The sequence below is a fragment of the Stegostoma tigrinum genome, chromosome 36, assembly GCF_030684315.1.
Source record: "Stegostoma tigrinum isolate sSteTig4 chromosome 36, sSteTig4.hap1, whole genome shotgun sequence".
In the NCBI taxonomy this organism is placed as follows: domain Eukaryota; kingdom Metazoa; phylum Chordata; class Chondrichthyes; order Orectolobiformes; family Stegostomatidae; genus Stegostoma; species Stegostoma tigrinum.
The window spans coordinates 24,626,754-24,653,618 of record NC_081389.1 but is presented as its reverse complement, the minus strand read 5'-3'; the positions used below and the strand labels follow the sequence as shown (position 1 = coordinate 24,653,618).

Sequence of the window (26,865 nt, the reverse complement as noted above, 5' to 3'; positions counted from 1 at the left end):
AATTTGCAGATAACACAGAACTTGGAAGAATTCTAAACTGCGAGGAGGACAATGTAGAACTTCACAAGGGTATTGAGAAGTTGGTGGATGGTTGGAGAGGTGGCCAGTGGCATTCTTTATGGAGAAATGTGAGGCACTAGATTTGGAACAAAGGGATAAACAGGATAATGTAAGGCTACCATTCTAAAAGGTGTGCAAGAGCAGAGAAACCCGGGGTGTATATGTGCATAGATCATTAAAGGTGTCACATAGATAGAGAGCAGCCAGTAAATCATACAGTTTTCTTGGGTTCATAAATTGGGCCACAGAGTCTAAGAGGAGGAGATTACAATGAATTCATAAGATGCTGGTTAGACATAAGCTGGAATATGGTGTAGAATCCCAGGTGCCACACTATGGGATGGATGTGGATGCATTGGAGATCTGAGTGTGGGGGAGGTTAATGAGAACACGGTGATGAAAGTTTAGAGAAGTTAGGACTGTTTTCCTTGGGGAGGTGAAGACTAAAAGGAGATTTGGTAGAGAGTTTGAAACTCATCAGGGACGTGGACAGAGTGGATAAGGAGAAATCTGTTCCTGATTGTAAGCAGATCAAGAACAGAAAGCATTGATTTAAAGTGTTTGCAAAAGAAGCAAATGCGTTTCCACGCAGTGAGTAGTTAGGGTCTGGAATGCACTCCCTAAACGTTTGCACAAAGTAAGTTCAATTAAGGCATTCAAAAGGACATGGTTAAATATTTATACAGAAACAATGTACCAGGTTCTAGGAAAAAGATGGGAGATTAGCACTCAGATAAAATGGTCAGAGAGCAAGTGCCGTCACAATGGGCCGAATGGTGTCTGTGAGTTGTAATTATTCTGTGATATCTATACATGTGCAAGTGTGTGTGTGGTGGATGGGTGGGGTTGTGTGTGTTGGGGGGGGTTTGTGTGTGTGTGTGTGTGTGTGTGTGTGTGTGTGTGTGTGTGTGTGTGTGTGTGTGTGTGTGTGTTGGGAGGGGTGGTGGAGCATGTGTGGGGTGGGTGGGGTCTTGTGGGTGGGTGGGCTGGCGTGTGAGTGGGGCATGTGTGCGTGGGGGGCATCTGTGTATGAGTGTGGGGTGTGGGTGTTGGTGGGTGGGTATGTGTGTGTGTGGGGTGTGTGTGTGTGTATATGTGGGTATGTGTGTGGGTATGTGTGTGCGAGGGTATATTTATGACTAGACCCACTGCAACTGATGACCTCCCATGCAAGATCCTCACATTTCTATCCCCAACACAGACACATCTCCATAACACACCCAAACCCTCGCAACATCTCAGAGCTCATTTATGCACAGCAAGAGCCCACTAACACCAGTGCGATGAAGTCTGGATAATCTGTTTTAGTAAGCTCCTGATGACAAATGTTGCACAGTGTGGGAGGCAGCGAAAGGAAACCTCTTGTTACTTTTGTTTTAACAGCAGACAGGGCAGTTGATTAGATTAGATTAGATTCCCTACAGTGTGGAAACAGGCCCTTCGGCCCGACAAGTCCACACTGCCCCTTACAGCATCCCACCCAGACCCATCCCCCTACAACTCACACATCCCTGAATACTCTGGGCAATTTAGCGTGGCCACTCCACCTAGCCTGCACATCTTTGGACTGTGGGAGGATTAATACAAGCGATTTTATGAGATGTAACAGAGAAAGTCAGCTTCACAATAATGCAGTGCGCTTACAGACTCTTTAATGAGCCAGGCTGCAAGAACAGCTTTTCAGCGGGAGGCTAACCAGGAATCAAACAGAAAAAAATCCCAGCCAACCCGCTCACAGCTCTCTCTGTCAGAAACCTTGAAGAGGAGGAGGATTCAGTTTGGTGCAGATGGAGACAGAGATAGCTAGGTCCATAGATTGTGGGATGGATGGAGCGGTGGCTTGATCTTTGGGATAAAGGGTGTTGATTCATTAATTCAAGCAGGAACAACTGACAAACATTAATAAATGATCAAACAGCCAGCAAACGGTTTCAGTGTGAGATTTCAACTAGGGCTCAAACTGAAAAAGGTCATTCCTGTTCTGCCAGCTTTAATATGGGGAATACCGAACATTGCTCAGAGTGCAATGAAATCAGGGACAGTGCTTTGGGAATGCTGCCATCAAACACTGATGGGGCTGGGTGTAAACAGACAGTCTAGCGGATTAGTTTCAATGCTGTTACACATAACCCCACATTCTCTGATAATCTCCCCCCTCAGTTCCCCTTTCAAGTTATAAGCCTGTAAAAGCCAACTCTGCTCAATGACTCAAATTGAAAGTAAACTGAGCGGAGCTAAATTCCGTGTGATCCCTTGTTTAAATCAGAATGGCTCCTTTGTTACCATCTTTCAACAGATTCAGGTGGCTCACTGCAGACTGAGTGGCCTCTGCCTGTGAAACTGTGAGATTTCCTTTACAGGGCATTCACTGGTGAGGTTACAGATCCCTTAGAGACTGCGTCACTGAGCCCAATCATCAAACCCTGTTGTTTCCAACACTGTAAGACAAGATTCATCCAAGTAATCCTGAGACATCCGAGAATATTTGTCTCCTATTGGGATTCACACTGACGCAAGGGTTCCAGGAATTTGGAAATGAAGTGTTTGGATGAGCTTTAAGGTTTGGCCTTAGAGAATGTTCATTTTGTGCATCCTGAGGCTAGAAACTTAAAGGGGCAGCAACATTCCCAAAGAATCCACAGCATTTCCAAGGACATGAGGAAGAGTGGGTGAAGCCATGGTGGGGTGAGGAATAGAGATGGATGTGATAGAGAGAAGAGGTGGGACGGGGAGATGGAGAGAAGGTGAGCAAATCGTAGTGTGAGATATGGAAGAGGATAAGAAGGAAGCGTGGGCTAGGTAAGAGACAGTCAGCTGGCAGTGAGGGAGGTGGCCTGGGTTTCGCTGATTGATGGGCTAACAGAGTGAGGACTAAATGGAGAGACCCATGGTTCATTGTATCATTTAAGATTAATTACACAGAGATGGAGGGCATTAATTAAATGGCAAGTTCAGCACATTTGCAGAGTCATTGATATGTGGACAATGTGGTTTGGAGTTATACAGTTGGAAAGAATTGACCTGTGAACAAATCTAAGAGGGCCTAGGCCCGAAGCGTCAGCTTTCCTGCTCCTGTGTGCTGCCTGGCCTGCTGTGTTCCTCCAGCTCCACACCTTGTTATCTCAGTAAAAACTAACTTTAGTTTCTTCCTTAATCAACTGATGATAGGACACTGAACAGGCATGAGAGGGACCTGCTGTGGAGGGGCAGTGGGGGTGCGGATGGGGGGGTGGGGGGGGGGGGTAGCAGTGGTGGGGGGGCGTGGAGTGTGGATGTAGATGGGAGGGAGCATGGGGTTGGATGGGGGGGCGAGTGTGCGGGTGGATGGGGGTAGGGAGTGTAGGTCTGGATGGAGGGGAGGGAGTGTGGGTGTGGATGGGGGTGGAGCATGGGTGTGGATGGAGAGAGGAAGTGTGGGTGTGGATGGGCAAGGGAGTGTGGGTGTGGATGGGGGTAGGGAGTGTAGGTCTGGATGGAGGGGAGGGAGAGTGGGTGTGGATAGGGATAGGGAGTGTAGGTCTGATTGCAGGGGAGGGAGTGTGGGTGTCGATGGGGAAGGGAGCGTGGGTGTGGATGGAGGGGGAGGGTGAATGGGTGTGGATGGGGAAAGGGAGTGTGGGTGTGGATGGGGGGCAGGGAGTGTGGGTGTGGATGGGGAAGGGAGCGCGGGTGTGGTTGGAGGGGGAGGGTGTGTGGGTGTGAATGGGGATGAGAGTGTGGGTGTGGATGGCTGGAGGGAGTGTGGGTGTGGACGGGGAAGGGGGTGTGGACGGGGAAGGGGGTGTGGACGGGGAAGGGAGCGTGGGTGTGGACGGGGAAGGGAGCGTGGGTGTGGACGGGGAAGGGAGCGTGGGTGTGGACGGGGAAGGGAGCGTGGGTATGGATGGGGGGGAGGGAGTGTGGGTGTGGATGGGGTGGAGGGAGTGTGGGTGTGGATGGGGGGGAGGGAGTGTGGGTGTGGATGGGGGGGAGGGAGTGTGGGTGTGGATGGGGGGGAGGGAGTGTGGGTGTGGATGGGGGGGAGGGAGTGTGGGTGTGGATGGGGGGGAGGGAGTGTGGGTGTGGATGGGGGGGAGGGAGTGTGGGTGTGGATGGGGGGGTGGGAGTGTGGGTATGGATGGAGGGGAGGGAGTGTGGGTGTGGATGGGGAAGGGAGCCTGGGTGTGGATGGAGGGGGAGGGTGTGTGGTTGTGGATGGGGAAGGGAGTGTGGGTGCGGATGGGGAAGTGAGCGTGGGTGTGGATGGGGTGGAGGGAGTGTGGGTGTGGATGGAGGGGGAGGGTGTGTGGGTGTGGATGGGGAAGGGAGCGTGGGTGTGGTTGGGGGAAGGGAGCGTGGGTGTGGATGGGGGGGAGGGAGTGTGGGTGTGGATGGGGGGGGAGGGAGTGTGGGTGTGGATGGGGGGGGAGGGAGTGTGGATGTGGATGGGGAAGGGAGCGCGGGTGTGGTTGGAGGGGGAGGGTGTGTGGTTGTGGATGGGGAAGGGAGCGTGGGTGTGGATGGCTGGAGGGAGTGTGGGTGTGGACGGGGAAGGGAGTGTGGGTGTGGATGGGGAAGGGAGGGTGGGTGTGGACGGGGAAGGGAGGGTGGGTGTGGGTGGAGGGGGAGGGTGTGTGGTTGTGGATGGGGAAGGGACCGTGGGTGTGGATGGGGGGCAGGGAGTGTGGGTGTGGATGGGGGGCAGGGAGTGTGGGTGTGGATGGGGTGGAGGGAGTGTGGGTGTGGATGGGGGGGAGGGAGTGTGGGTGTGGATGGGGGGGAGGGAGTGTGGGTGTGGATGGGGGGGAGGGAGTGTGGGTGTGGATGGGGGGGGTAGCGGTGGTGGGGGGGCGTGGAGTGTGGATGTGGATGGGAGGGAGCATGGGTTTGGATGGGGGGCGAGTGTGCGGGTGGATGGGGGTAGGGAGTGTAGGTCTGGATGGAGGGGAGGGAGTGTGGGTGTGGATGGGGGTGGAGCATGGGTGTGGACGGGCAAGGGAGTGTGGGTGTGGATGGGGGTAGGGAGTGTAGGTCTGGATGGAGGGGAGGGAGAGTGGGTGTGGATGGGGATAGGGAGTGTAGGTCTGATTGGAGGGGAGGGAGTGTGGATGTTGATGGGGAAGGGAGCGTGGGTGTGGATGGAGGGGGAGGGTGTGTGGGTGTGGATGGGGAAGGGAGCGTGGGTGTGGTTGGGGGAAGGGTGTGTGGGTGTGAATGGGGATGGGAGTGTGGGTGTGGATGGCTGGAGGGAGTGTGGGTGTGGACGGGGAAGGGAGCGTGGGTGTGGGTGGAGGGGGAGGGTGTGTGGTTGTGGATGGGGAAGGGAGTGTGGGTGTGGATGGGGGGCAGGGAGTGTGGGTGTGGATGGGGGGCAGGGAGTGTGGGTGTGGATGGGGAAGGGAGCGCGGGTGTGGTTGGAGGGGGAGGGTGTGTGGGTGTGAATGGGGATGGGAGTGTGGGTGTGGATGGCTGGAGGGAGTGTGGGTGTGGACGGGGAAGGGAGCGTTGGTGTGGACGGGGAAGGGAGCGTGGGTGTGGGTGGGGGGGAGGGAGTGTGGGTGTGGATGGGGGGGAGGGAGTGTGGGTGTGGATGGAGGGGAGGGAGTGTGGGTGTGGATGGGGAAGGGAGTGTGGGTGTGGATGGGGGGCAGGGAGTGTGGGTGTGGATGGGGAAGGGAGTGCGGGTGTGGTTGGAGGGGGAGTGTGTGTGGTTGTGGATGGGGAAGGGAGTGTGGGTGTGGATGGAGTGGAGGGAGTGTGTGTGTTGATGGAGGGGGAGGGTGTGTGGGTGTGGATGGGGAAGGGAGTGTGGGTGTGGATGGGGAAGGGAGTGTGGGTGTGGATGGGGAAGGGAGTGTGGGTGTGGATGGAGGGGGAGGGTGTGTGGGTGTGGATGGGGAAGGGAGTGTGGGTGTGGATGGAGTGGAGGGAGTGTGTGTGTTGATGGAGGGGGAGGGTGTGTGGGTGTGGATGGGGAAGGGAGTGTGGGTGTGGATGGGGAAGGGAGTGTGGGTGTGGATGGGGAAGGGAGGGAGTGTGGGTGTGGATCTGGGGCAGGGAGTGTGGGTGTGGATGGGGGGGGGGAGGGAGTGTGGGTGTGGATGGGGTGGAGGGTGTGTGGGTGTGGATGGGGTGGAGGGTGTGTGGGTGTGGATGGGGTGGAGGGTGTGTGGGAGTGTGGGTGTGGATGGGGGGGGAGGGAGTGTGGGTGCGGATGGGGGGGAGGGAGTGTGGGTGCGGATGGGGGGCGGGGAGTGTGGGTGCGGATGGGGGGCGGGGAGTGTGGGTGCGGATGGGGGGCGGGGAGTGTGGGTGCGGATGGGGGGCGGGGAGTGTGGGTGCGGATGGGGGGGGAGGGAGTGTGGGTGTGGATGGGGTGGAGGGAGTGTGGGTGTGGATGGGGGGCGGGGAGCGTGGGTGGGGATGGGGGGGGAGGGAGTGTGGGTGTGGATGGGGTGGAGGGAGTGTGGGTGTGGATGGGGGGCGGGGAGTGTGGGTGCGGATGGGGGGCGGGGAGTGTGGGTGCGGATGGGGGGGAGGGAGTGTGGGTGCGGATGGGGGGCGGGGAGTGTGGGTGCGGATGGGGGGGAGGGAGTGTGGGTGCGGATGGGGGGCGGGGAGTGTGGGTGCGGATGGGGGGCGGGGAGTGTGGGTGCGGATGGGGGGCGGGGAGTGTGGGTGCGGATGGGGGGGAGGGAGTGTGGGTGTGGATGGGGTGGAGGGAGTGTGGGTGTGGATGGGGTGGAGGGAGTGTGGGTGGAATAGGGAGACAGAGATGGAGATGTGGGAGGTGGGAGGTGGGTGTGTGTACAGAGAGGGAGTGGAGTTGGAGGGTGAGTTAGGTAATCGGCGAGACTGGCGACTGAGGGATGGGACGAGACAACTGGGAGCATAAAATGGGAGGGAAGGGAGGGGAAGAAAGATGGGAGTGCAGTGTGAGAGAGAAAGAGAGAGAGTGAGAGAACAAAAGGACTGAGGGATGGAGGAAGGTTTTGGGGAAATCACAACAGCATCTTGGCCAAACAATGCAATGAGCTCAGGTCCGCAATGTAGTGAGTGAAAGCTCTGCTTGACAAATGTTGTTCTGTGAGGAGGTTGTCCCTTTTTGTAAATCAGGCTCACCTGCCAACTCAGTCAGATCACATTCAGAGGGGTTCCTCATGTGGGAAATGCTTCCCATTTTATCAACATTGCACATTCAGGTCCTGAGCCTGGCTATGGGATTGTAAATGGGGAGGTGGGTGAGGACTTGTGATTGGTGTCTACACACATTGATCACTCATCACAGCCTGCATTACTCTTGTACCTCGCTGTCAGGAAAAGCTGAAATAACACACCAACACACAGCAGCAGATCTTCCACTTCCAGCTCACTGTTACAAACACAATCCTGAGCTTACATCAAACTTAAACACACCTCAGCACAACTCCCGGTCAGTCACTCATGCAGGGCTGCTTAAAAATACTTACACACAGACACAGACACAGACACAGACACACACACACACACACACACACACACACACACACACACACACACACACACACACACCCACACGCTGACACACACACACACACACAGACACAGACAGACAGACACACACACACACCCACACGCTGACACACACACACACACAGACGCAGACACACACAGACACAGACACAGACAGGCAGACACACACACACACAGACACACTGACACACACACACACTGACACACACACTGACACACACACTGACACACACACACACTGACACACACACACACAGACACACACACACACACACAGACACACACACACGGACACACACACTCCCACACCCACACCCACACACTCACACTCACACATACACACACACACACACACAGACACACACACACAGACAAACAGACACAATCCCTTTCCAAAAATACTGTCAGCATGTTACATCTGCAAATCCTTTCAAAATTGTGCAACATCAACTCTGGAGTTTACACTCAATTACAATTAATAACCTGAAACAGAGTCAGTAGGAACTGCAGATGCTGGAGAATCTGAGGTAACATGGTGTAGAGCTGGATGAACACAGCAGGCCAAGCAGCATCAGAGGAGCAGGAAAGCTGACGTTTCGGGCCTAGACCCTTCATCAGAGAATAATCTGAAATACTTTGATATCAAAAGCTTCACATCTCTCTCTCCTTGTCCCAGCCTCTCTCTGTTTCTCTGACTGCCCTCCTGGTTCCCACACCCACATGTCCCCTTCCTGCACCCCCACCCCCACTCCTTGTTCTGCCTTTCCCCCTTCACCCAAACCCCACCCCAGGGAGTTAATACATTTCATTCCTTCTACAGAGTTTGGAATCTTTTTCTGCTTTTTTTCTCCAGCTCGGATTGAAATCTTTCCCTGTCACTGCCCGCATTTCTCCTCACTCTCTTTTGCCAGGAATATTCTTGTTGTCCTCTCAGTTTGGGATAAAACCTCTTAAATGCAATCTCCTGTCTCTGATGGTCATTGATTTGCTTCCCCTGGCAACCAGCTTTGCAAAACTGCAAACTTGTTGTGAGCCAACAAAGGCTTCCATTGATTTTGCTGCTCCTAACACACAAACATGTCCAAAATTTTACCTTCCCCCAGACTGTTCCTACCTTTTCTAACATGTTGGGTTCAGCACACTGTCACCACAGTTTCTGTAGATGGGGATGATCTTGGGGGCAACAGGCACATGGGTAGAGCAGGGATATAAAACAGCCAAACAGAAGCTTGCTTTACGTTAATCTTTCTTTTCTACAGATTCCACTTTCTACTCGAGAGCACCGTTACAAAGATGCAGAAAAACACCCCAAAAGTGACCACCAGAGCAAATGAAACCCAGAACCCTCTGCCCTGATCTTAAACCTTTTAAAACCTGAGAGTGTTGGGAAAGAAAAAGCAGTGTGAAAATTCCTCAATGAAGGAAGTTTGCCATTCTTACCAGTTAACAGCTTCCTCAGTCCCTTCAGTCACTGTGTCAGAGCTTCACACAGTCGCTGATTCCTAAAACAGAGACGATAGACAATGCTTTAGATCAACAGGTTGAATTAAACTTGCGTTTTGCAGAACACATCAGTAACAGTTCCTGCGACTCAGTTCCATTCTGATTGTTTCAGGATTCTTACAACAGGGATTGACAGTTCATCTTGCAAGAATCTCGAAGGGGCTTGCCCAGCTTTATTGCTATTCATTACCAATAATCACTTCAAAGTACAGGCAAGAAAAAGTCACATTATTCCTTACATCAGTCCTTGCTTTAATCAAAGCTAACAACAGTCATCATTAATAGCTGGGAAACCTAATTACACAGTGAAATTGATTGTGTCTGGAGTTCACAGCACTGTCTGTGGACAAACTCACCAGGTTTCTCATTCTCTTCAAAGCTAATACAACATCATTAGTGCAGCTTAGAAAAGAAATAGGTCATTAGAACCCAAGGATGCTACACATAGCATTTAGCCAAACATGTGTACACATATATGCATATGTGTCTGTATTTGCGTGTATATGCCTGTATGTGTGTCTGAATGTATGCATATATGTGTCTGTATGTGTGTGGGTGTCTGTATACATGTGTATGTGCAATGTGTACATGTGTATCTGCACACGTGCGTGTGCGAACGTACCTGTATATGTGTGTATGTACATGCACCTGTGTGTGTCTATGTGTGTGCGTGCATCTGTGTGTATGTACATGCACGTGTGCGTATATGCGTGTGTCTATGTGTGTGTATGTACACACACCTGTGTGTGTGTATGTGTGCATGTACATGTGTGTGTATGTGTGTGCATGTACATGCTCGTGTGTGTGTCTATGTGTGTGCATGTGTGTATGTACACGCATGTGTGTGTCTATGTGTGTGTATATACACGCACCTGTGTGTGTCTATGTGTGTGCGTGTATGCGTGTGTATGTACACGCACATATCTGTGTCTATGTGTGTACATGTATGTGTGTATGTACATGCACCTGTGTGTCTATGTGTGTGCATATATGTGTGTGTATGTACATGCTCGTGTGTGTCTATGTGTGTGCGTTTATGTGTGTATGTGCACGCACATGTGTGTGTCTGTGTGTACATGTATGTGTGTGTATGTACATGCACCTGTGTGTCTGTGTGTGTGTATGTGTGTGTGTGCATGTGTGTGTCTACGTGTGTCTATGTATGTGTGTGTATGTACATGCACCTGTGTGTCTATGTGTGTGCATATATGTGTGTGTATGTACATGCTCGTGTGTGTCTATGTGTGTGCGTTTATGTGTGTATGTGCACGCACATGTGTGTCTGTGTGTACATGTATGTGTGTGTATGTACATGCACCTGTGTGTCTGTGTGTGTGTATGTGTGTGTGTCTATGTGTGTCTATGTATGTGTGTGTATGTACATGCACCTGTGTGTCTATGTGTGTGCATATATGTGTGTGTATGTACATGCACCCGTGTGTCTATGTGTGTGCATATATGTGTGTGTATGTACATGCTCGTGTGTGTCTGTGTGTGCGTTTATGTGTGTATGTGCACGCACATGTGTGTGTCTGTGTGTACATGTATGTGTGTGTATGTACATGCACCTGTGTGTCTATGTGTGTGTATGTGTGTGTGTGCATGTGTGTGTCTATGTGTGTATATGTATGTGTGTGCATGTACATGCACCTGTGTGTCTATGTGTGTGTATATACACGCACATGTGTGTGTCTATGTGTGTGCGTGTATATGCGTGTATGTACATGCTCATGTGTACATACACATGTCCCATTCATGAAAAAATGGAGAACAAGAGGACATAGATTTAAAGTATTTTTAAAATTTACTCATGGGACATAAGGCAGAGCAGGCAGGACCAGCATTTTATGGCCTGACCCTGGTTGCCCCTTGAGAAGGTGGGGGTGAGCTGCGTTCTTGAACTGCTGCATTCCTCCTGCTGCAGGTTCACCCACAGTCTTATTGGAGAGAGGATTCCAGGATTTCAACCCAGCGACAGTGAGGGAACGGGGATATATTTCCAAGTCAGGATGGTGGGTGGCTTGGACGGGAGCTTGCAGGGGATGGTGTTCCATGTATCTGCTGCCCTTGTCCTTCTGGATGGAAGTGGTCATGGGTTTGAAAGGTGCTGTTTGAGGAACTTTGCTGATTTTCTGCAGTGCATCTTGTCGATAGTACGCACTGCTGCTACTGAGTGTCAGGGGTGGGGGGAGTGTGATGTTTGTGGATGTGGTGCCAATCAAGCGGCTGCTTTGTCCTGGATGGTGTCAAGCTTCTTGAGTGTTGTTGGGGCTGCACCCATCCAGGCAAGTGGGGAGTGTTTCATCCCACTCCTGACTTGTAGTATCTCTCTGTGGCTAGTGCAGTTCAGATTCTACAAGAAGAATGGCAATTCCAACAGTGCAGATAGAGGCCATTCGGCCCATCAGGTCTCTACCAACCGTCTGAAGTGCATCCTACCTAGACCACCGTTCCATCCCCTTAGCCTCACTTGGAGTTTTTAACCATGGCTAACCCACACAGCCTGCACATTGCTGGGCACTGCGGGCAATTTAGCATGGCCAGTCCACCTCAGCCTGCACATCTTTGGACTTTGGGAGGAAACCGGAGCACCCGGAGCAAACCCACGCAGACACGGGGAGAATGTGCAAACTCCACACAGTCAGTCGCCTGAGGGTGAAATTGACCCCTAGTGCTGTGAGGCTGCAGTATTAACCACAGATCTACTGAGCCATAACGGAGGAAGGGCGTTGATGAAGGAGCAGAAGATGGTTGGGTCCAGGTCACTACCCTGAGGAACTCCTGCAGAGATATCCTGGGGCTGAGATGATGGCCTCCCGAGAACCACAGCCACCGTCCCATTTGCCAGGTAGCCTCCAACCAGCTTTCCCCCAATCCTCATTGATACCAGTTTTGCTCGGGCCCCTTGATGTGGGGGTTTGGGGCAGGTTCACTCGAGTGATTAGGGCCTGGAGTGTACTGCCTGAGAGTGTGGGGGGGGGGAGGACGGCTCATCAAAGCTTTCAGAAAGGAATTGGAGAATTCTGTGAAAAGGAGGGACGAGCTGGGCGCTGGGGAGAAAGTGGGGGAGTGGGACTCGGTGAATCAATCCTGTAGAGAGTCAGCACAGGCAGAATGGGGTGAAAGGTCTCTGACTGTAATTAAGTATTAAAAGGACTGTATAAGAATCATCACTTTCTCACTTAGTTACACCGCTCTATCATCTGCACACACAGGGACAGAACATTGTACACAGAGCGGTGCTTGTGTCTCGACCGTGTACGAACCAGGCTCAGGGACACCTTACCCCTCTGGCCTCTCTGCATGGAGGTCAGTGGGTGTCTTGTGGAGCAGAGAGCTCAGTTCCCTGGTGGTTAGCATAGTGCTATGTGAACATTGTGATGCCCCTTGCGTGAGCAACCACCGACAAAAGGTCACAGGTGAAAGGCAAACCACTGAGGCAAGGATGGGGTGACCTTTGACTGTCGCCCATCAGAGGCCAGTCCCTGGAGTGAGGTGGTGGTGGGGGGTTCGGGGGGACCCTGCCAGGGTGAAGAGCACAAAGACAGCTTGTGCTAAGTCTTTATTGGAGGTTTAGCACATGTGGAAAAGCCCTCAGTTGTTGGAGCAAATTCCTGCAGATGCTGGAATCTACAGAAAACAAAGTGTACTGGGACTGACTACAACTCGAGCAGCATCGGCAAACACAGCGAGAGCAAGTTCGTGAGAGATAATGGGAACTTCCTACAGGCTAAGGGGGTGGCCATGGGCACCCGCATGGGCCCCAGCTATGCCTGCCTCTTTGTAGGTTACGTGGAACAGTCCCTCTTCCACACCTACACAGGCCCCAAACCCCACCTCGTCCTCCGTTACATTGATGACTGTATCAGCGCCGCCTCTTGCTTCCCAGAGGAGCTCGAACAGTTCATCCACTTCACCAACACCTTCCACCCCAACCTTCAGTTCACCTGGGCCATCTCCAGCACATCCCTCACCTTCCTGGACCTCTCAGTCTCCATCTCAGGCAACCAGCTTGTAACTGATGTCCATTTCAAGCCCACCAACTCCCACAGCTACCTAGAATACATCTCCTCCCACCCACCCTCCTGCAAAAATTCCATCCCCTATTCCCAATTCCTCCGCCTCCGCCGCATCTGTTCCCACGACAAGACATTCCACTCCCGCACATCCCAGATGTCCAAGTTCTTTAAGGACCGCAACTTTCCCCCCACAGTGATCGAGAACGCCCTTGACCGCATCTCCCGTATTTCCCGCAACACATCCCTCACACCCCGCCCCCGCCACAACCGCCCAAAGAGGATCCCCCTCGTTCTCACACACCACCCTACCAACCTCCGGATACAATGCATCATCCTCCGACACTTTCGCCATTTACAATCCGACCCCACCACCCAAGACATTTTTCCATCCCCACCCCTGTCTGCTTTCCGGAGAGACCACTCTCTCTGTGACTCCCTTGTTCGCTCCACACTGCCCTCCAACCCCACCACACCCGGCACCTTCCCCTGCAACCGCAGGAAATGCTACACTTGCCCCCACACCTCCCCCCTCACACCTATCCCAGGCCCCAAGATGACATTCCACATTAAGCAGAGGTTCACCTGCACATCTGCCAATGTGGTATACTGCATCCACTGTACCCGGTGTGGCTTCCTCTACATTGGGGAAACCAAGCGGAGGCTTGGAGACCGCTTTGCAGAACACCTCCGCTCAGTTCGCAACAAACAACTGCACCTCCCAGTCGCAAACCATTTCCACTCCTCCTCCCATTCTTTAGATGACATGTCCATCATGGGCCTCCTGCAGTGCCATAATGATGCCACCCGAAGGTTGCAGGAACAGCAACTCATATTCCGCCTGGGAACCCTGCAGCCTAATGGTATCAATGTGGACTTCACCAGTTTCAAAATCTCCCCTTCCCCAACTGCATCCCTAAACCAGCCCAGTGCGTCCCCTCCCCCCACTGCACCACACAACCAGCCCAGCTCCTCCACTCCACCCACTGCATCCCAAAACCAGTCCAACCTGTCTCTGCCTCCCTAACCTGTTCTTCCTCTCACCCATCCCTTCCTCCCACCCCAAGCCGCACCCCCATCTACCTACTAACCTCATCCCACCTCCTTGACCTGTCCGTCTTCCCTGGACTGACCTATCCCCTCCCTACCTCCCCACCTATACTCTCTCCACCTATCTTCTTTACTCTCCATCTTCGGTCCGCCTCCCCCTCTCTCCCTATTCATTCCAGTACCCTCACCCCATCCCCCTCTCTGATGAAGGGTCTAGGCCCGAAACGTCAGCTTTTGTGCTCCTGAGATGCTGCTTGGCCTGCTGTGTTCATCCAGCCTCACATTTTGTTGTCTTGGAGAGCAAGATCGTGTTCAGCTCTAATGATGAGTCATCCAGACTCCGACTGTTAGTTTGCCCTCAGTTTTTGGGGCAGAGAAAACCGCACGTTGCGGGGATTCCCAGCGGATGGCCCAGCTCCCAGCTCCCCCTGCCCTCCGTCCCAGGATGAAAATGCCCCAGTGTCTTTATAGATAATTCAACCTGGAATAGCTGCTGCAGTGCTAACAGGTAGCCAGGAGGTGGCAGTACTAACCCCAGGCTTTTCCACTGCAGCACACTAATGAGAAGGAGACAGTAGGAACTGCAGATGCTGGAGAATCTGAGATAACACGGTGAAGAGCTGGATGAACACAGCAGGCCGAGCAGCATCAGAGGAGCAGGAAAGCTGACGTTTCGGGTCACGACCCTTCATCAGGGCCTGATGAACTAATAACATCTGTCTTTTTGTGTGTTTTGAAACTAATGGCAATTCCGAAATCGTGCTGAACATATAGCTAGAGGAAATTATACAGCAGGACTTTATTTAATTCCAGCCATGGTTTATAATCCTCAGGAGCAATTTTTAAAAAATCTTTTCGCGGGACATTGACATCACTGGCTAAGCCAGCATTTGTTGCCCATCCCTAATTACCCAGGGGGTAGTTAAAAGCCAAGCCCATTGATGTAGGTCTGCAGTCGTCATCTAGACGGGTAAGGATGGCAGTTTCCTTCCCTGAAGGACATTAGTGAGCCCAACGGATTTCATTACAGTTATCTACACCAAAACAAGTTTGATAAATTGGATTTATCATTGGAGTTTAAAATCTAGCAGCCTCAGTGAGATTGAAACCTGCATTAGTCTCTGGTTCAATACAGTGTGGAGCTGGAGGAACACAGCAGCTCAGGCTGCATCAGAGGAAGAGGAAAGTCAATGTTTCAGGTTGACACCCTTCCTCAGGACTGCCTCTGGTTTAACCAGCGCAGTAACTTAACATTACATCACCACCTCTGCTCTGCTCTTATGTTCCTTGTCTCTACTAATAGACTCAAGTAATTTATTTTTGAAGAACTCCACCTTAAATCACCATGCCAGCTATAGGAATTGCTGTGAATGGACAGCGAGGGCTCTCTACTCAATGATGTTTTGCAGAATGGGAACATTTAACACTATCTCTCCACATTAGACCCCACAAACAATATCACTTCAAACTCCGCCACCGACACTCTGCCCATCTCACCATCTCGAAGTGTACAGATACCCCCGTCACTTCCCACTCTGACGCCAACTTGAATGGAATCTGTAAACCCAATTATGGTGCTCCCTGCACCAGAGTCCAGAATGTTGATCAAAATTAGAAAGAGCCAAAGCTGATTCATGGGAAACCCACTGTAAAGCTCCTTCCTTGGAGTAAGCACCCTGTGGATCTGGAGCAATAAGTCCTGATTGTTTTAAAACAGCCTCTTTAATGTCCCCAAGAAATTCCACAGGAACATTGTCAAACAAACATGGCACAATGCCAGGCAGAGATGCCATTATAGGATTTTTTAAGTGACTTAAAAGGAGGTGGGAGTAATAGGCAGATATAGGGAACACATTTCTGTTTAAGGATTGAAAGGGATATGGAGAGATTCAAAGCAAATTTCAGATCTTAGGCAAAATTCTGCAGATGCAGAAAATTTGGAATAGAAACTGAAAGTGCTGGAACTTCTTAGAGGGTCTAGCAGCATCAGTGGAGAGAGAACCTAAGGTAATGTTTCGCATCGGTGATCTTTCACCCAGAATGGAAATGATTACGCATGTCCCAGGTTTTAAGCAAGTAGAGACGCAGGGAAAGAATAGAGGGGGATGAGGAATGTACAAAAAGGGAAGATGAGAGAGTGAGGGAGGTAAGTGAGAAAAGGGTGCAAAGCAAGGCAGGATGGGAATAGGGCACAGAAAGCAAAACAAAAGTGTCCCCCAGGAGGTGGTAATTAACAATTCGGAATCACTCCCAATAGCGAGAGTTTTCATACATAAGAGCAAAAATTCACCACACACGGGTGTCATTTAGCCAAACAGATGGGAGTGAGGCTTACACACCCACCCCTCTGTGTTGATAAAATTGCATGCACAGGTTGGGAATCGGGGGGTCGAATGGTAGGATGCCGTGCCCAGGACATAATGCAGGCTCTTTCTGACATATTGACCAAGGGTCAGGAGGCGGGGTGTGAGGTGGGTTGGGGGGTTGCATGGGAAAGTAGCGGGAACCTGGGTAAATGTGGCTCTGGATAAAAAGTGCTCAGCATCGATATTGATCTACACAAACATCCCTTTTGTAAAAACAGCCTGACAGAAATCCCATTCCAGTAATGCTATCTGAAATGACCATCTCATCATTTAAGCTTTAAACTGCGACTCCAAGACAGTTTGATCCCAGGATATTTAAGCAGCTTTTTAAGCCATTGATGGGAGTGCATTTTCTCTGCAACAATGAATCTGAAAATGCATTTATCAAGTTTTAATGATAACCTTTTAGGACACTGCCAGTGCTGAATGATGCCATACATTTGACGAGATTATCTCTGGCTCAGAGACTTGAATCCTGCCTTTCTCACAAAAGGGAGATAATCACCAGAATCCCAGCCGCCTGCGTGTTCAGGTCGTGTAGTGGAGAAACTCATCTTCTGTTGTTTATTTCTAAATTAATTGTTGCTGTAGTAATTGAAACATTATTGGATGTACAGTCATAATGAAATCTCTTCAGTGATGGCACACTTGGGCCCGGGGAACCTAAGCCTTTTCAAACAGGCTCCAGACTAAAAACTGAAAGATATGACATACCCTCGATATTGTACAGAGCTTCCTGGGTCCCGAAGTGAGCTATTTACAGGGGTGTTTTTAAACTGGGAGAGGCAGGTCACCAGTACCCACTGAGGCCTCAGCATGGCTAACACAAACCTGTGCAGGAGCCTTCTGGAGTTCAAATAAACATTGCACCAGCACAAACCTCCCTCATTTTCTCCTTTAGTTCAATAAAATTGCAGCAATTACTGCTTTTTACGCTGTTTTACCCCCCAGTCTCAGATGGAATCATTTTTGTACAGCAAAGGGATATGGGCCAAAAACAGGGATGTGGACTTGGGCCACGGGGCAGCCAGGATCTGACTGAATGGTAGAACAGCTTGGAAAGGGCAGAATGGCCTACTCCTGTTCCAACCTAGGCCCTATCTATTGCCTTTTAGACCCCCCTTAAACCTAACAGGGGCCATACACCCTCTTCATGCTCTGTTTTACAAGATTTACTGGATTGAGGCCAGGTATCAGTAGGTTGTGTTATAGGGAAAGCCTGGGGGTTGTTTCCACAGGAGTTTCAAAAGGTGAGGATGGTGAGTTGATTGATGTGTATGGGATCCTGGATGGTGCAGGCAGGATGAATAAGGAAAGGATGTGAAATAACTGCACAGAAGCTAGCATGCCATCATCAAGCCACCCTTTACGTGCTCATGCACAGTATGTTGGCTGCTGGAGGGGGGGTGGGGAGGGAGGGGAGGGAGTGAATATGTATAAAGTGGAGAGGAATAGACTATAGCTATGTAAGGGAGTCAAGGGTTATCAAGAATGGAGGGGAATTCAAAACACAAACAGATCAGCGATGATCTTATAGACTAGTGAGATAGACTTGGAGGGTCATTTCTGCTTCTACTTCCAATGTTCCTACGTTCTCTGTGCCAGGCCATCAGCCCTGGGCCATAATGTGTGGCAGTGCCACATGTCTGCAGTGTCCCTGCCTCTGTGCCATCCTTTGGGTTTGGGTTTCTGAGCCGTGGGAGGGCAATCAGTGAGTGTCTGACTGTTCTGCACTGTCACTCCCTTTTCCTGGAGCAAGGGGACCTGCTGAGCTCTGGAGGGTATTGCAGTGTTGACATTGAGAGGCTGCTACCCATTTCCCGTGAGATTGTAGACATGCTCACTGAGCCGATGTGTTTGGTTGCAAATATTGTGTCACCCTGCTAGGTAACACCCTCAGGGCGCTCCCGGTGAAGCATGGGTGTTCTGTCCTGTTTGTTATTTATATGCCTCGATTTGCTGGGGTGGTTGGCACTAATTCCGGTTTTGTTTCTCAGTGGTTTGTACACAGGGTCGAATTCAATGTGTTTGTTGAAGGAGTTCCAGTTGGAATACCAGGCCTCCAGGAATTCCTTGGCATGTCTCTGTTTGGTTTGTGCGATTACGGATGTGTTGTCCCAGTTGAATTCGTGTCCCTTATTATCCATGTGTAGTGAGACAAACGAGAATTGGTGTGTCTCTCGGCAACTACTTGATGTTCGTGTATCTGTACTGTCAATTTTCTTCTGGTTTGGCTTATGTAATGCCACTCACAGTCCTTGCATGGTATTTTGTATATTACCACAGTTTTGCTGGTTTTGGGTGTGGGATCCTTTATGTTCGTCAGTAGCTGTCATAGGATGGTTGTCAGTTTGTGGACCATCTGATACCGAGGGGTTATCAGTACAAACCACTGAGAAACAGAACGGGGATTAATACCAACCGCTCCAGCAAACTGAGGCATAAAGATAACAAGTGGGACAGAACACTGACACTTCAGAGACGCACTGACGGGGTTACCTAGCAGGCTGGCAAAACTTCTGTAGCCAAACACATCGGCTCGGTGAGCATGTCTACAATCTCATCCACATCCCGAGCTACAAATTTTCTCAAAAACTGCCCATTTCCAGTGTTTCTTCCAACTCTGTGATGTAGACTGTATTGTTCCTGCAGTCCATTGCCTCACTGCCTGAGGTTTGACATCTGTGCAAGAAATGAAGTGCTAACACCATATTCATCTCTAATTGTAGACAGCAATCTCAGCAAATTACAGTCAACAAATACTTCTAATTGCCAGACACATGACTCTCGAAAATTATAGGCCATATAACTCAGTGATTCAATTTGAAGCAAGCCTACCCAGTTAGACGTCAACAGAGTGAACCACCATCAGGTCACAACTGAGAGGGGATCTTGTTCCTGTGTCAAATACAAGAGATAAGGAGAGGGATACACATGTAATGCCTTCAGAATGTTCTATTTACAACCACCTCCTCCAGACTTCACCATTAAAATACTGAACGTCAACCCGATAATACACTGAACCTCTCCCTATCCTGGGAGTGGTAGGTGGGGACAGCATAGAGCGAGCTTTACTCTGTATCTCACCCCGTGCAGCCCCTGTCCTGTGAGTGGTAGATAGGGGGGACAGTGTAGAGGGAGCTTTACTCTGTATCTAACCCCATGCAGCCGCTGTCCTGGGAATGGCAGATAGGGGGGACAGTGTAGGGAGAGCTTTATTCTGTATCTAAACCCCGTGCTGTCCCTGTCCTGGGAGTGTTTGACGGGGGACAGTGTAGAGGAAGCTTTACTCTGTATCTAACCCAGAGCTGCCCCTGTCCTGGGAGTGGTAGATGGGCGGGGGTGGGGGTGGGGGAACAGTGTTGTAAGATGCTTTCACTGTCTTCACATGTTCACACTGTGGTGGTTCCTCACCTTTAAAGGGCTAACCTTGGATTTAAAGGAATCAAAGCCAAGTCTACCGAATGTTGCTTGAATTCCCACGGTAGGGAGACCTCCATCGTTACAAAGACTGAGCTAGTGTCGGGTACTCAGTCAGTCACAGGGAGAGCCAGTTAGAGGAACAGCACATCTCAGCCACACTGCAGCCAGCAGCTAGAAGGGCACACGGCCCCTTCAGCGTGATGTGTTACTCAATTCAGGTCATAGATGGGTCAGTGCTGCTCTCTACTCCACTCACCCTGCCTGTTCTCACATAACCCTCAGCCGCCCCCACCTCCTGCCTTCTACAACCCCTCCCCACTACACCTATCCAATGGGGAAGAGAATTCCAACGCCAACAACTCTCCTCGGGAAAAGAAATTCCTCCTTACCTCAGCGTTAAACTAAAGACCCGTTCTTCTGAAATGAAGGGAAAACAGCGTCTCAGTAAGCGCCAGGTGAAACCCCATGAGAATCCAAATGTTTCAATAAGATGGGGAGAAATTACTCCTCCCAAAGTGTCAAGGACGTGTGGAATTCACTGCCCCAGAGTATAATGGCTGCTGACGCATTGATTAAACTTGAGGAGGAGACAGACAGATGTTTAATGAGTGATCAGTTAGAGGGTTATGGGGAATGGGGCAGGAAGGTGGAATTGAGGCTGCGTTGAGATCAGCCAGGACAGTATTGAACAGCAGAACAGACTCGAGTCGCTGACTGGGCTCCCTTGCTCATATGTTCTTACGCTCGTCTCTCGACCTTCTAAACTCCAGTGAGTACAGGCCCAAACTGTTCAAACCTCAGCCAGAATACAGAGCCCTCCACTCCAGGAATCACTGAGCAAATGTCTACATTTAGTGCTGGGTGAAGGGGACCTCTAAAAGCTCTGTGCTCCTTGCTCTGCCATTCAGCAACACTGAGAGAGGGGGCCCAATCCTGAACCACACGGAGTGGCTTACACCCAGCTTTGAAAGGTTAGTGTATTTTCTCTCTGGCATTGGGGGAATTGCAGTGTGGCTCTCTCAGCCTCTGTGTGTCACAGCCTCTCCCAGCACTCAATGAGTTTCACCGTATCTCTCCTGTTCAGGAATAAGCTCACTATCAAATAGGAAGGGCCTGTAACCATTTAGTTGGGCATGAAACTGTGACTAAATCACCAGGAACCTAACAACATCACTGCACCACACAGCATACACGTCAATTAGTCTCACAAAACCTAATTAGTGAGGATGAGAAAAACCACAGCATCAACCCTCACTTGTAACCATGGTAACGGACTTGCCATCTTACTCTCGGCCACAGAATGTACTAATTGAAAAAGGAAAGCCACTTAATGAAAATTACAGTCTGGAGGAGTTTTATTCTTTCTTCAATGAACCTGCCAGCTGGTACATACAAGCCTGGTCCAGCCCTGGCTCGCAGACGCTGTTTAAAAATGGCAAGGCTATGTCAGGTAGGTATTCCCAGCCTCTTCCTCATCTGTTACCTTCAAGCCAAGCTCTACCTTGTTTGCAGTCACTACCCTGCGTCTCACTCCTTGACCTCCTCATGGCAATTCCTGATGAATCTACACCAGGCCCCAAACCAGAGGACAGAGCCAATGCCCCTCTCAAAGCTCTTTGCAAAATGATCTCTGAATCGCGCACACATACTGCAGCAGGAGCTCAGCACCATCTTCCCTGGGCAGTTAGGGAAAGGTAATAAATGCTGACCCAGGGATAAATAAACATCGTGCCGCCACCATCCTTTTTCATTCATTCACAGGATCAGGGTGTCACTGGCCAGACAGCATTTATTGCCCATCCCTAATTGCCCAGAGCAGTTAAGAGTCACTACATTGCTGTGGGTCTGGAGTCACATGTAGGCCAGACCAGGAAAGGATGGCAGTTTCCTTCCCTAACGGCATTAGTGAACCAGAAGGGGTTTTCCTGACAATTAACAATGGCGTGGTCATCATTTGAGTCTTAACTCCAGAATATTTTTTAAATTGACTTCAACATCCACCATCTGCCATGGTGGGAATTGAACCCCAGGCTCCAGAACATTATCTGGGACTCTGGAGTAACAATCCAGTGATAATACCACTGAGCCATTGCCTCTCCCCGCTCTGATCTAGTGGGAAGCCTTAGAGTGTCCAGGGGAGCTTTCTGAGGGAATCCATGACCACAAAAGTTGCCTGCATTCTGCCTCGAAACTGTCTCCAGCATCTAGTTCCTGCAGCACACTGATCAGAGTTTGTCAGACTGCCTGCTTCAGAACTGACCCCCAGAGCCACCCACAAACATCTGCCAATCTGAGTAACATCCATTAGTGCTCCCGCTCCCTTTCCCCACCACTCCCTCAGATGCTCTGCTTTCTGCCCTGCAGCTGGGATTTAACTAACTCGTCAAATATCACCAGCAACTCATTGAGATTGTGAGGGGAGCATTTGTAATCACACGGCACCAGGATGGAGCATTTGGCCCGTCATACCTGTACTAGTTCTTTGATAGCTATCTAATTTGTCCAATTTCCCCACAGTTTTCCCCTCCAAGTAGGTAATTAATTCCTTTGTGAATGTCGCTCCTGAAGCTGATCTAATCAACCTTTCGGGTTGTGTAAAAAAATGAGTTAAATAGTTTGTTTGAGGCTTTGCTGAAAACCAGAATTTCATGGTGAGAAAGGAACACACACGATCACAAACGGCCACCGATTCTGATTGTCACCATGCTCTTGTACTGGAACTCAGGTTCAGTGGCTGGGTTTGGCTAGTCATCAGGAGTGAAGGAACTGTAACTCCTCATTGACCACTCACCAGCAGGTCCTTAGGGTGCTCTAGGAACTGCCAAAACACTACAAGCTCACATGTAGAGCCTGTCCAGTTTGTGAATGTTCCAATTTGAAAATAACCAGCAACACAGGTTTAAAGATTATACAAGACCAAAGTTTAGTTCTGAGGAAGGGCCACTGGGCCTGAAACACTAACACCCTGATTTCTCTCCAATGATGCTGCCAGACCTGCTGAGTTGTTCCAGCAATTTCTGTTTTTGTATTCATTTCCAAAGTGTAGTTTATTGCCGAACCATCATGGAGTGTTCCTTTAGCAGAACGTGATAAGGTTATTTGCTAAAATTCAAGTTCAGGGATTGAAAGCAGGTCGGGATGAAGTTTTTGGGTGAAGATTGAAGGGAGATGAGACTCTCATATTGCAGCAGGCCTGGTTTTCTTGACTCCCTTTCTGATGTGAAGCTGTTGAAAGTTTGGAGAGAGAGTTTTCTGTTGTTAAACAGTTGGAAATTGCTCTCTCAGGTCGTTAGGAATGACTGGGGGCTCCTAAGTTATAGCTTTCTGTCTCTGGGCATCAGTAACCTACTTCAGTACAATAGGCCTTTCCCTGGTGAGAAGTAGTTGCAGTATTATTCATTAATTGGTTCTCTTATTGTGTCCAGGTAATTCTCTTGAGATCTCTACACAAAAGTGGTAGTCACAGCCAGGCATTTATATTGTTCAGAATGTTTAAAAATGGCTGCCATGCCCAACTGAACGTTTTCCACATGGACAAGCCCAGGTAGTTAACATTTTAATGGTCTCTGTCGTTAGGTTGAATGGCTTCACTTCTGTTCAGGGTTTTGGACAGACATTCATCTCTCTAGGGGTCTCATTGTCACAGAGTTTCTCTTTCTTGAATTTCAGAAGGCCACGTGTGATTCTTCCTGAGATAAATACACACAGTCTGTTCCCAATCGCAGTTGAATACACAAGAGAAGTCATTGTGGCTCTGGGAGCCATTTGATGAGGTTCAATAGACAACAGACAATAGGTGCAGGAGTAGGCCATTCGGTCCTTCGAGCTAGCACCACCATTCATTATGATCATGGCTGATCATCCACAATCAGTATCCTGTTCCTGCCTTATCCCCATAACCCTTGATTCCACTATCTTTAAGAGCTCTATCCATCTCTTTCTTGAAAGTATCCAGAGAGTTGGCCTCCACTGCCTTCTGGGGCAGAGCTTTTCATATATTCACCACTCTCTGGGTGAAGAAGTTTCTCCTCAACTCTGTTCTAAATGGCCTACCCCTTATTTTTAAACTGTGTCCTCTGGTTCTGGACTCACCCATCAGCGGAAACATGCTTCCTGCCTCCAGAGTGTCCAATCCCTTAATAATCTTATACGCCTGAATCAGATCCCCTCTCATCCTTCTAAACTCAACTGTATACAAGCCCAGTCGCTCCAATCTTTCAACATATGATAGTCTCGCCATTCCGGGAATTGACCCCGTGAACCTACGCTGCACTCCCTCAATAGCCAGAATGTCCTTCCTCAAATTTGGAGACCAAAACTGCACACAATATTCCAGGTACAGTCTCACCAGGGCCCTGTACAGCTGCAGAAGGACCTCTTTGCTCCTATCCTTCCTGAAATAACTCAACAAAGGCCAGTTTCCCATCACCAAGTCACCCTACAGTTACACTTTACACTGACCCAGCTCCCTCAGAGCCAGCTCTCAGAGTGAACAGAGCCTCTGTCACTCCTCTTTATATCTGTCAGCCAGGGTTCCCTGATTGGACCAGGTTAACAGCCCCAATCAGGGAACTCACATTCCATAAGGTCCACCTAGCTGATTTTGTTATAATCCTTACAGCTTTGTTTGTCCATTTTAAAGGCGGGTTTAATATAATTGACAGAAACTAGTGATAATATCAGAACGAACCTGGTATGAGCCCGGGCCTGCAGTAGGTTGGGGTAGGAGTTCGAGTAGTTACCTCCCAGGCCAGAATATTGATGATGGACACAGAGACACTTCATGGTCTAATACCATTCACATGCACATTGTGAACTTTACTGACTTTTTGAAGGATGGTGCAAAGCTCTGGTGTTAAAATTGTTGGTGGTGTGTCCGTTTTTAAAGGGAGCCCTGACTGGTCGATTCACCAACAGCCTGCAGGTTTTTTTCTGGCAGATTACAGAAACACAAACACAGTTAGTCCCAAGAGTTGATGACATAGTTCGAAAACCAAAAGACACAGCTCTGCTCTGGCAAACCAGCACTGGGTCTCTCCAGCAGCTAACGCGATAATTAAATGAACAAACAGCGACAGCACTCAGTCTAACCAAAGCTGGCAGTGTTCATCGCTCAGCAACACCTGAAACTTTCTTTGTTCATTTATTCACAGGATGAGGGTGTCACTGGCCAGGCCGCATTTATCGCCCATCCCTAATTGCTCAGAGGACAGTTAAGAGTCAACCACACTGCTGTGGGTCTGGAGTCACATACAGGCCAGACCAGGTGAGGATGGCAGTTTCCGTCCCTAAAAGGCATTTGTGATCCAGATGGGATTTTCATGACAATTGACAATGAATTCATAGTTATCATTACATTTTTAATTCCAGACATTTAATTGAAATTTGGGAATTGAATTCATGGCGAGAGCCAAACATGGATCCTCAGAACATAACCCAGGCCTCGGATTAACAGCCCAGCGATAATACCCCAAGGCCATCACCTCCCCTCTCCTTGGAGTGGCAGACACTAGGAAGAGAGCCATCTGCACAAACTTCCGAAAAAAAACCGAGACCAAATAACTGTGTCAACATCATCTTTGGGAGATCGGCTCCCAAAGCCTGGAGCTTTTAGACTGATCTTTTACTGTGGGACAATAATCCCAAAGCACACTCCAGGAGCTTTCATCAGATGGAAACCTGACATGGACCCACAAGGATGGTGAGGAGTTTGGCGAAAGGGGAGGTGAGGGATGCTGACTGATGGGGCTCGATGGGGTATTTAACAAGAATAAGCCACACCCCTCACCCATTCCAGTGGGGCCAGGAACCTTTGGAAGCTGCCCATTACCCTACCCAACCCTCCGGGCAGGGTTCTAGTGGGAGAAAGTGACAGCAGCTATTGGGAGATTTTCCGCAGGATCAGGCGAGATATCCAGGAGAGCCAGGGTCACCTCACGGCAGCGTTTAACTCTCTGCAGAGGAGCACCATGAGTAAATCGCTGAGCGACAGAGAGAGACGGTGAGTAAATCTGCGAGCGGTAGAGTGAGACGGTGAGTAATCGCCGAGCAGCAGAGGGACTCGTTACGGGGGGATTACTGATTATTAAACACCTGGTTATCTCAACTCACCCCTTACCCCTGAAAGTGACACTGAGCACCAACACCTCAGGGTAACCCACACCCCACACCCACAGATATATCTCTCTCAAATATGTGAACCCTTCAATTTAGGCCCTTGGACTGTTATTCCTCTCCCAGCAGTTACACAGATTAAGTAGATGGCCATTCGGCCCCTCAGTTCTGCTCAATTGTTCATCCAGACCCTGCTACATCAGAGTGTGCAACTCCATCTGAAACACCTCGGTCCTATCACCTTTGCATCAGTGAGAAAGTGACCAGTCCTGGTGTTGGAATGCTCCCAGGCTCCACAGCGTGCTGATGCCGGAACATATGACGGAATTAGGGACCCTCTCAAAGCCTTTTCTTCAAGCCCAGTGCCTGATAGATCGTCAATATCGAGGCAGCAATCAGAGAAGGTCAAGTATTGGAATGAGACACTTGTTGGGACTGAGAAGACCGTGGTGAAGAGTTTATCGCGATTCCAGCAGCTTCACCTTGCCCCAAACCTTGCTGCTCAAGAAACAGCAGCTGGGACTTGAACAAATACCTTCCTGAAGATTGGATAAAGCAACAAGCCACAGGCAGTGGGACCAATCTATGGAACAAATACCTCAATGGGAGGGCTCACATGCCCAGTGGCTGTGGTGGTCTGTTTGAGTTGGTGAGGGTGGGGATTATAATAGGGTGACAGGTGGTGGTTATCGGGGCTGGTGGGGTTTAATTGGTACAGCTCCCATGCGTACTTCTTCAAACTCCTCACTCACCCTCATGTCACTCACCAGGGACTGGCGAGACTGACGGGGCAGAATGATGCTGGAATTAATTCCCTCAGTATCAATCCCCTGTCTCCATCC

At 50.0% G+C, this 26,865-nt stretch overlaps 1 protein-coding gene across 10 annotated transcripts in view; it reads right to left on the bottom strand.

Moving 5' to 3' along the window:
* LOC125446913 (leucine-rich repeat and immunoglobulin-like domain-containing nogo receptor-interacting protein 1) overlaps nt 1-26,865 on the bottom strand; it is a 527,574-nt gene that overhangs the window by 343,388 nt on the left and 157,321 nt on the right. For all 10 annotated transcript variants that reach the window (XM_059640147.1, XM_059640151.1, XM_059640153.1 and 7 more), the window contains one exon: nt 8,992-9,053. The gene's annotated coding sequence lies outside the window, so the exon portion shown is untranslated. The remainder of the gene's footprint in view (nt 1-8,991; nt 9,054-26,865) is intronic.